This window comes from Crocodylus porosus, unplaced genomic scaffold (genome assembly GCF_001723895.1).
Source record: "Crocodylus porosus isolate Cpor-Errol unplaced genomic scaffold, CroPor_comp1, whole genome shotgun sequence".
Lineage (NCBI taxonomy): Eukaryota > Metazoa > Chordata > Crocodylia > Crocodylidae > Crocodylus > Crocodylus porosus.
The window spans coordinates 81,342,920-81,352,501 of NW_017728918.1; the positions used below are offsets into that span (position 1 = coordinate 81,342,920).

The 9,582-nt window shown below is 41.7% G+C and overlaps 1 long non-coding RNA gene across 1 annotated transcript in view; it reads right to left on the reverse strand.

Moving 5' to 3' along the window:
* Positions 1–1,540: 1,540 nt before the first annotated feature.
* The window catches only part of LOC109312239, a 23,066-nt gene continuing 15,024 nt past the window's right edge, over positions 1,541–9,582 (reverse strand). Inside the window, exons 3-4 of the long non-coding RNA XR_002101769.1 lie at positions 4,672–4,677; positions 1,541–1,553 (exon numbers count right to left, since the gene is read on the reverse strand). This is a non-coding gene — a long non-coding RNA (uncharacterized LOC109312239). The remainder of the gene's footprint in view (positions 1,554–4,671; positions 4,678–9,582) is intronic.

The following is a 9,582-nucleotide window of genomic DNA, read 5'->3' on the forward strand; positions in this document are numbered from 1 at the left end:
TGTAAATGTAATATCCAACTAAACAGTTGGAAAAATTGTTCTTTACAAGCTTTTGGGCACAAACATCCTTCTTCAGGCATAGGGAGAGTCTGCTGGGATTTGTGTACTCTCTTGGGTGGAGTACACAAACACCAGCACCAATATATTTTTTCTCCCAGGCACCAATATTCATAGATTGCATAGACATTAGGGCTGGAAGGGACCTTGGGAGATCGAATCCAGCTCCCTGCCCCAATGGCAGGAACTCAGCTAGGGACAAAGGATCCCAGCAAGATCAGCATCCAAACACTTCTTAAAGGAGTCCAGAGAAGGTGGTTGCACCACCTCTGGAGGGAGTCTATTCCAGGCCTTGGGGGCTTGGACAGTAAAGAAGTTTTTCCTTATGTCCAGCCTAAAATGGTCTTGTAGGAGTTTATGATGGTTGGACCTTGTCATGCCTTGGGGTGCTCTGGTGAACAGGTGCTCCCCCAGATCCTGATGCACACCCCTTAGGCTGCCACCAGGTCACCCCGAGCCTGTGCATTTCCAGGCTGAAGAGTCCCATGCCTCTCAGCCTCTCTTCATAAGCCCCGTTCTTTTGTTCTCTGATCATGCTCATGGCTCTCCTCTGGACTCTGTTTTCTGTTACCAGCCAATGCCACGGTTGATACACTAAAGGCTTGAGTTTATTAGCAATTAAAGTAGGAAGGAATTGTATGTTTATACCAGGTTGCATACAATAGTCCAAAACAATAGAATCATAGGTCCCCTCTTACCCTAATTTTTCTCAGGAGGTGAGGTCATTTAGTCCAGCTCCTTGCTCAAACCAGGATCATCCCCAGCTAGGTCATATCAGCCAGCGCTTTGTCTAGCTGGGTCTTAAAAGCCTCAAAGGAAGGTTAGGATGAATTTCAGGTAATATCAGTGGAGTCTTTAAATCAGTGGGTTTCAATCTTCTTGGACTCAAGGCACCCCTTCATAACTTTTCTGAATTTAATAACATTCCAGCTGAGAATTCCAATTGTACTGTTTTGCTTACCTACTTTATCACAAGCAAGCAGGATTTTGCATTACCTGTTGCTGGAGGCACTTCCTGGTCTGGCCCCATACATGCCTCTTAGAAACAGAGGTGCACAGGATATGATAATTCCACCTGGTGGTGCAACAGTGTAGCAACCTGGAGATAAATCCAGTGGTTCCCTGCTGTCTCTACAGCTGCCACGCCACTGCTGTCACACCACTGTGGGTAGGTCTGTCCTGCATACCCCTGTTTCCAAGAGGCATGTGTGGAGCCAGACAGGGAAGCACCTGGAGGGAATGCTCCCTAATGCAGGCCGAAGGACTTGCTCCTGCTGCAGTCCAGTTCCTCACATACCTCCTGGGAATAGGAATGTGCAGAACAGATTAATTTAGCCTCTATAGCACCCATATTGCAGCACCTTTGAAAGGGTCTCATAGCAGGCTGCTTGAGAACCACTGTTTTAGACTCAGCACAGAACATGCCAGACTCTCTGGCGTTTAGAAAAGGGTTATAGATGAAGTAAGCACAGCGAATTCATGTCTGGCTGAGATACCTTTCAGGAAGACACTGAAAGAAGTTATGGAAGCAAATTAAAAAGAAAAAGTTCTTATTACTACCTTTTGAGCTCTGGACAGGCTGATAGATGTATAGAGTTAGTCTAGCAGTGGGAGTAAGGCTATATTTCTTTTTACTTAGCTTCTGTCTATTCTAGTCTAGAAAAGTTTCACCCATAAAGATAGTACAGCAAATACTTTCTAGTATGGTATAGGTTATGCCAACAAAACAATGCTTTTGCTAGTATAATTTATCCCTGACACCTGATGTTCTTGAATGCCATAAACTATGTTGGTAAAAGGCTTTTTTTTTTTGGCTTGATATGGAGAAGAAGGTTCAGCTAATGTTTTCTGGTTCTTTTTTCCATGCTTCTGGGCTTTGCTGGTTGCCATGTGGACTTAGGGATTATTTTTCCCCACCTGTTGCCACAAGTGTCATGTTTCTTTTTTTTTTGTTTTTGCATTGGTGTCATTTGCAGCCAACTCTCGGGATTTAGATTGGAGATCCCAGCAATAATCCAGCTGAGACTAAATCTTGGAAGTTCCTGTTAGCCTATTTTATCCCTACACTGAAGGGTAGACTGATTGCAACATTGGGTTCAGAAAGGAATTTTAACTTGTGGTCAGATTGGTATAAACTGTGGGTGGTTTTGTTCTCCTGTGTAGCTGAAGTATGCGATTCTTCCTTGGAGCTGTCAGATGCATTTTATCAACACTTGCTGTAGTGGGACACTGATGCTGTTGTCCCCTCCTTTACCTGTGGCAGGTTAAGGTGATTTTTGGTAACTTGTAGTCATGGGAGATCTACGATTTTGGAAAGAGGGGTACACATGGTAAGGTGCATCATCACATATAACACACCACATTTTTCTCCAAATAAAAATAAACCAGAAGCTTTACTAATATGCTAGTGCTGCATTATTCAGTTTAAGATTGATGCAGAAACAAATGTAACTATATTGGACAGAGTAAAAACCAACTTCAGGACTGTTAAATAGAAGTTAACAAAAGCAAACTATTACCAAGAGTAACTAACAGACAGCAGAATTGTAGAAGGAAGGCCTAGCTTCATTAGTGGAACAAAAAAAGGAGAGAGGGTCCTTAACACCTGTAAATGAAGAGTTTTGAAAGATTCAGATTTTAGTGAGCCACATCAGTTGACTCCCTCATTGCTGCCTGAATAGAAATACTACTGCCTCTCCCAGGCAGTTAGTTTTAAACTTAGGGGTTCATCCCCACAAGTGGGAACGTGTATTTCCCTGGGGACAGCTAGCTGTGGCACAAATATATGCTGTTGTTCTTTGTCGCCCAGAAACACACCTGCATGGTGCTCTGGCATGTGACAATTGGTCCAGGTGAGGTAGGAGCCTGGTCAGAAGCCATCTGTGGCTCTGGCCAGCCAGGTTCCACTTGCAGGTGGTGCATGCTGCTGCCACATGTACCCCCCCCCCCCCACCTTTATTTATTTATTTATTTTTTTTAAAGATACTGAGAGTTCCCAATATCTAATTTTGCCACTGTGCTGCAAATATGGAGCATGGTGAATTTTATGGCACCTAAAAACCTTTAAGGTGCCATGAAGCACACATTCCTAGTTGTGGCGATGCAGCATGAGTGGAGCAGGAATCAAAGGGAGGTGCAACTGCACCAGTTCACTTAACTACAAGTTGGGGAAAATCCAGGTGGGCACATTCAACCCTGTGTAGTTTTAGGAATTAGTTAGACAAGGATTTGTATGGGATAGTTTGGATAGGGTCTTCAGCAATCTCTTCTGGACAAAGAGAAAACAAAGTATGCAGAATCCCCTCTCTAAGACTCAAGTATCTGCACTGACTCCCAGATATGTATTTCATTAGATGTTTCACTACACAGATAACTTAGCTACACAGTCACCTGCAGTGATTCCTTTCTCAGTTGGGCACTTTACAAGTTTAGAGAGAAACTCTGTGTATTTCCAAACCACTTTTTTTTTTTTTTTCCAAGGGCTAAGCATTCTGTCAAATCAAAATGAATTTCCTACAGTACAATAAAAGGCATTGACGCTCTCTGGAAGTAATTTTGTAAAGTTTTTTAGCTTTTGGATGAAGCATGGCCTTTTTTGGTTCCAGAACTATTTGGGGAAACAATAATATTAAATTGTTATTATTAGTATTGTTTGTTTAAAAAAAAAAATTGCAGTTTTCAAATTGTATGTTTTCCTACTCATTTCATGTTACAACTGCTGATCAGTTTCTGCTCAAAATTACTAAAAAAAAATAAGACTGAAAGATAAAATCTTCTTGTGCTTAGATAGGGACCAACCAGTGAAAATTCTAATTAAAATGGGGAAAAGTAGCTGTATTTTTGGTAAAGACTGAGAAATGGAGGTAACATCAAAGTTGCTATGCAACTTTAACCCTAGTGGATATTGGTACATCTAGTAAAATGGCATGTAACTATGACTTCCAAAAATGTGGCTTTAAATCTGTGGAAGTTCTCAAAGCATATTCTTATAACTACTTCGAAACGGCATTGAAGCAATTGTCCGTTTTCATGCCGTGATATTTCCTACTACTAGTGGCACATTCCTGCACCTTTGTTATTGGTTTCCCATGTCTGGGTAAAGCTGCTTGATTTAAAGTCAATTGTGAATGCCTTTGTTGCTGGAAAACTGGAGAGGAATAAGAATCATAATGGGGATATCCAAAATGCAATTTTCTGAAGATTTTAGGTTAGTTGGGGATGTGACAATGGAGAAAACTTGGTTTTAATAGGGCGTATCTACACCCCGCCCTACAGTGACCTAGCAATACACTATTTTGTCGTATGGCATGCTATGGTGATGTAGTGATCATGTTGGTCTACACATGATCACCAGCTAAATTTCCATGGCAGCACGCTCCCTCAGTATAGTGTGCTGTTTCAATGATATAGCAGCAAAATATAACCATGCACCATGCTCATGGTGCAAAACCCACCTGTACTGTGTGCTGTTCTTTAGTACTTTCAAGAAGAAGTACTAAAGCATGGTGCCATAGCAACATTGCCATATGACTATGTGTAGACATGCCCATAGAGTCTTACGGACCAGGAGACAAAGCATGCAGGTGAAGATTCGAAATGAGATCGAGCAATGACACTGAACTTCCAAAAATTACACCCAACTTCCAAAATAGTCACTAACTCTTAATTAATTAACTGCTTTCTGTCATGTTCATGGAATAAAGGAGAAATCCTCTTGGAAAAAAAACTATGGGATAATGCAAATAAATACTATCAAAATACATGCATAAACATATACAATATGTAGTAGTTTTGCATATATGTTCCTTTAACTCACTATATATGTGCAATATCCTAATTATTTTTTAAAGGTAAACCAAACCCCCATCACAGACATTCCATGATATGGTATCCTACTGATTTGGTTTGGGTTTTCTATCCATCTGGGTTCTCAGAGATTTGGACCTTGTAGTCCCACTATTGAAACCTCTAACTAACATATGAGCTAAGGGAGTATCTGATGTGAGTAATAGTTTGTCATGCTTTATGGGGCAACAGCCTTATTGAGGGACAAAATCATAGTGTTGGAAGAATTATCAAGGGTTATCTAGTTTAACCCCAGGACAAATGCAGGACTTGCTATAGCTATGCAATTCCAGACAAACGCCTAGCAAGCTTCAACTTGAAAATTTCCTATGTAAGGATGCCACAGCTCCCTTAGTTGCTTGCTATGCTGTTCTGAAAGTGAGGGATTTTGGAAGTTTGCTTTTTTCCTATTTACTCTAAATCTGGGAAATATGCTTTATTGGTAGGTATCACAGGTATTTCATGACAGAAGAATTATAGTGAGACTGAAGAAATAAAGGTTCCATTTCATGTTCTGGAGAAAATATTGAGGGAAATGTCACATTTCCCCACCCTTTCACCCTGCTCAGAACTGTCACCTTCTGCCTCAATCCCTTCCAGCCTGTCTCTCTTTCCCTGCCTCTGTGGCTCCTCATCCTACTCACTTTGCAGTCTTCCCTGTCCAGTCCAGAATTCCTACTTGATTCCTAGGTCTTTTTCACAAGAGGTTCTTGATATCTGTGTACATTTCTGAGCCATGCCATCTCCTTTACCAGCAAGTTCCAGGCCTGTTCTTCCAAATCTTAGCTTGAGAATGGAGGAGTAAGGACATCATTTTGTAGACCCTGGTCTGTCTTTGTTCACTTCTGGCTCCCGTTATCAGCATCTTTTTCACTTTTTATACCCCCATTAAGTTTGTTTTTGTACACCCTCCTCTCCCCTGCCCCCCACAGAGTTGGCTATTACACCTTCTGCATTCAGTCAAGATGCTTCCATTTTGCTCTAAGTGAAAGCCAGTAGAGAGGACAGTAGGCACATAAACTCTCTCAGTTCTCCATTGCTGTAAAAAACAGCTACCCACAGCAGCTGTGGATGACTGTTGTGCAGAAAATCGTATTCAGCACTGGCATGCCAAAGTTAGAGCATGCTCAGTGCAGATGAGGTATTTTTGGGGGAGAACTGACCTGCCAAACTTTAATGAGTTTCTATTGATTATGTGCACACTGTCATTTTTCAAGTGATTAGAACTTGTTCCAGCTTGGCTAGAACCAAAAAAGAAGCATCCTCAACACTAAGGTGACTATGTACAAGTTAAAGTCACTGCTCCAGAGTAAGGGTATGCTAGAGCTTCTAATGAAACTCAAGGAAAAAAGTTGTAAGTTGTTTTGTTTTTTGTTTCATCATGGGTGGAACAATCTATTTTCCCAAACCCTGTTATGAAAATTGCTAAACTATTGTGTTGAAAATTTAAGTGTATGTATTCAGCCTGAGTCTAACAACCCACCTGTAAAATTTCATCCAAAATGGATAAAACTTTGGAAAGTTATAAGCAACTGAAGTAGGGCCTTGTAATGGTAAATGTTAGAACTGTGTTTTATTTAGAACTATCTTTCTGTATAGGTGTGTTTTCCTCTTTTCAGCCAATTTCCATCCCAGTATAATTAGGGTGACCATATTGCATTTTAAAGAAATCTGGGATACTGCTGCCCCCTGGCCCCAAGTCAGTGGTGCTGCCGCAGGCCTCTAATGCGGTGCCTCCCCACTTGCCTGCCTGATGCACAATGCTCATCTTCCTCCCCACTGGACTGTGCTCTGCACTCCTGAAACTTCAGGACTTCTGTTTTAATTTTTTTACGAAGTAGCCAGGACCAGCCTACAAAATCCAGGACTGTCCCAGCCAAACCAGGATTTGTGGACACCCCAAGTATAATTCTGTTCCAATGTAGTCTCCCTGGGCTTCTCTGCACATTGAATGAGCTTTAGTTCAAACACTTCTGCTGCCATTTTGAAGCACGGGGTTGCTTGAATACATGTGATGCAGAGGCTGCTGGAGTGCATTAATTAACATACTCCAGCAGCCTCAATTAATCAAGTCTGCTCTTACATGTGCTAATTACCACATGTTGGAGCAGATGTTTGGCATGTGTATAGGTGCCCCTTACATGTGCGTTTTATCTTATATTTTCTACTTGGTTATTCACAGCATTTTTCCACTGGATTTGTTCACTTGCCCCTCTTCACGCTCCTTTTTCCAGTCTCAAATAACAAGAATTGAGTGTTTGAATCTGAGCTGAACTTTTGAACTTCAGATGTTCAAGTGAGTTCCAAATTAGTCAAATGAGGCAAAACACCTTCACTGACCTTCAGACTAAACTGACAGGAAAAAAGGAAGAGAAATGTTTTGCAGTGAATGTCTTTGCTAATTTCTGAAAAAGCCCAGACAACCCTGATAGTGATAAATGATGATGTTGTTTTTAGGGTAAGACTCACTGTTAAACTATATTAAGACAAAATGTTCCATGCCACATCAACAATGAAGGAAATTACTTTCTTATTATCAGACTGTGTTTTCCTGTTGTATGGGGTTCAAAGCAATGAGAAGAGCAGAAGCTGCAAAAAAACTGCTTCCCTTGTTATAATATAGGTCTCTGAACTTCTGTAAGCAGAGAGAGGTTCCTGAACTTACGAGGGCTCAGATACCTGCACATTTCACTAATCAGGCTGTAGGTAGTGAATGCTAGATCTGGGTGTCCTAATTCACAAAACTAAATATATTACATTAAACAAATAAACAGGTGCATTATTATTTTAAGTAATCTAGAATTAACTTGAATCAGTTGATTCTTTAAATTATCTTGAAATGAAATTGAGAATGATTAGACATTTACAACTGCATGTGTTTTGATGCCACTTACCAGGATAAAATTTTTAAGGATCTGGAACAGGGATACATACAATTATAATACAAATCCCAAACTGTAACCATTCAAATAAACAAAGCCAGACTCAGAGACCTCTCTTAGACCTGCAACTATACCAACCCTGAGACAAGGGTGACATAATTTTTCTGGTTGTTACCTAAAACCCTTAGCTGGAACACCTTGGCTACACTGGCTGCTTGCAGACATTAAAAAAACCAAACAAACCCTCCCCACCAAACCCCCCACTTTCCAACACCTTTGTCTCCCCTGCCCCCTACAGAGTTGGCTATTACATTTTCTACGTTCAGTCATTTTAAACTCCACATGCCCCCATACTGAGCCCAGCACATGCCAAAAAGAGGCATTGTGTTAGGTGGACACAGCTCACTGCAACATCTGTATAGATTGGGCTCTTTAGTGGGACTTTTTTGGTGCTTTTATCTAATATCTGATTGAATCAGCTTTAGAGAAAAGTGCCAAAAAGCCCCACTGAAGCACCCGATCTATACAGATGTTGTGGAGCAACGCTGAAGTAATGTGCTGCTGCTTCCAGTAACACACATTTTTATCTGTTTTTTTGGTTTTTTTTAATGTCTGCAAGCAGCCATCATTAATGCTTCCTGAGAGAGGATGACCATTTCAAGGAAGCTATGGCGGACAAGCTTATCCTATTTTACAACCACAAATGGCATATCACAAGCGAGAAGATACCAAACTCCTATTTTCCCTGAGGCTTCAGGCCTTGCAGTGGATCCAGATGCAAGCTATATCCCCTCATCTATTCAGACTACACCATCATTGGACCAAATAACATGGATTACAATATCCAACATTAATTCACCTGCACCTCTACCGACATCACATATGCCATCACCTGCTTACAGTGCTCTTCTGCTGTCTGTATTGGACAGATGGTGCAATCTCTATATTTAAGGATGAAAGAACACCAACCTTACATTAGTTCCAGAAAGATGCACAGTTCTTTGGCAGAACACTTTCACCCCTGAATACAACATCACTAACCTGAGGATATTTGTTCTTAGACAGCAAAACTTTAAAAATCAACCTGAATGCAGAACACAAAATCATCCATTGACTGGATTGTGTTAAGCATGATGTAAACTATTTAAAGAGAGGGTCAGGAAGAGATAGGTGGTGGATTTAAGAGACTTAAAGAGATGGCTGTGGACATCACAAAGCCACAGTCACTGCCACTGCCAGCTCGTCCTCTGTTTACACCTCTGAGGTGTTGGTCCAGGTAGGACCACCCGCTATCAAGACTTCCATCCAGGTCCTGGTTTGGCACTGAGGGGACGGTAGCTTGCAGGTTCCTTCTGATGACAGCCAGGTTGGGGAGTGCCTGCAATATTTCATAGATTTCATAGACATTAGGGCTGGAAGGGACGTCAGAAGATCATCGAGTCCAGCCCCCTGCCCAAAGGGCAGGAAGTCAGCTGGGGTCATAGGATCCCAGCAAGATAAGCGTCCAACTTGCTCTTGAAGGTGTTCGAAGGTGTTCAATGTAGGTGCTTGAACCACCTCCGATGGCAGGCTGTTCCAGACCTTGGGGACATGGACAGTAAAGAAATTCTCCCTTATGTCCAGCCTGAAACGGTCTTGTAGTAGTTTATGACCATTTGACCTCATCATCCCTTGGGGCACTCTGGTGAACAAACGTTCCCCCAGATCCTGGTGGTCACCCCTGAAAAACTTATAGGTGGCCATCAGATCACCCCTGAGCCTGCGCTTTTCCAGGCTAAAGAGCCCCATGGCTCTCAGC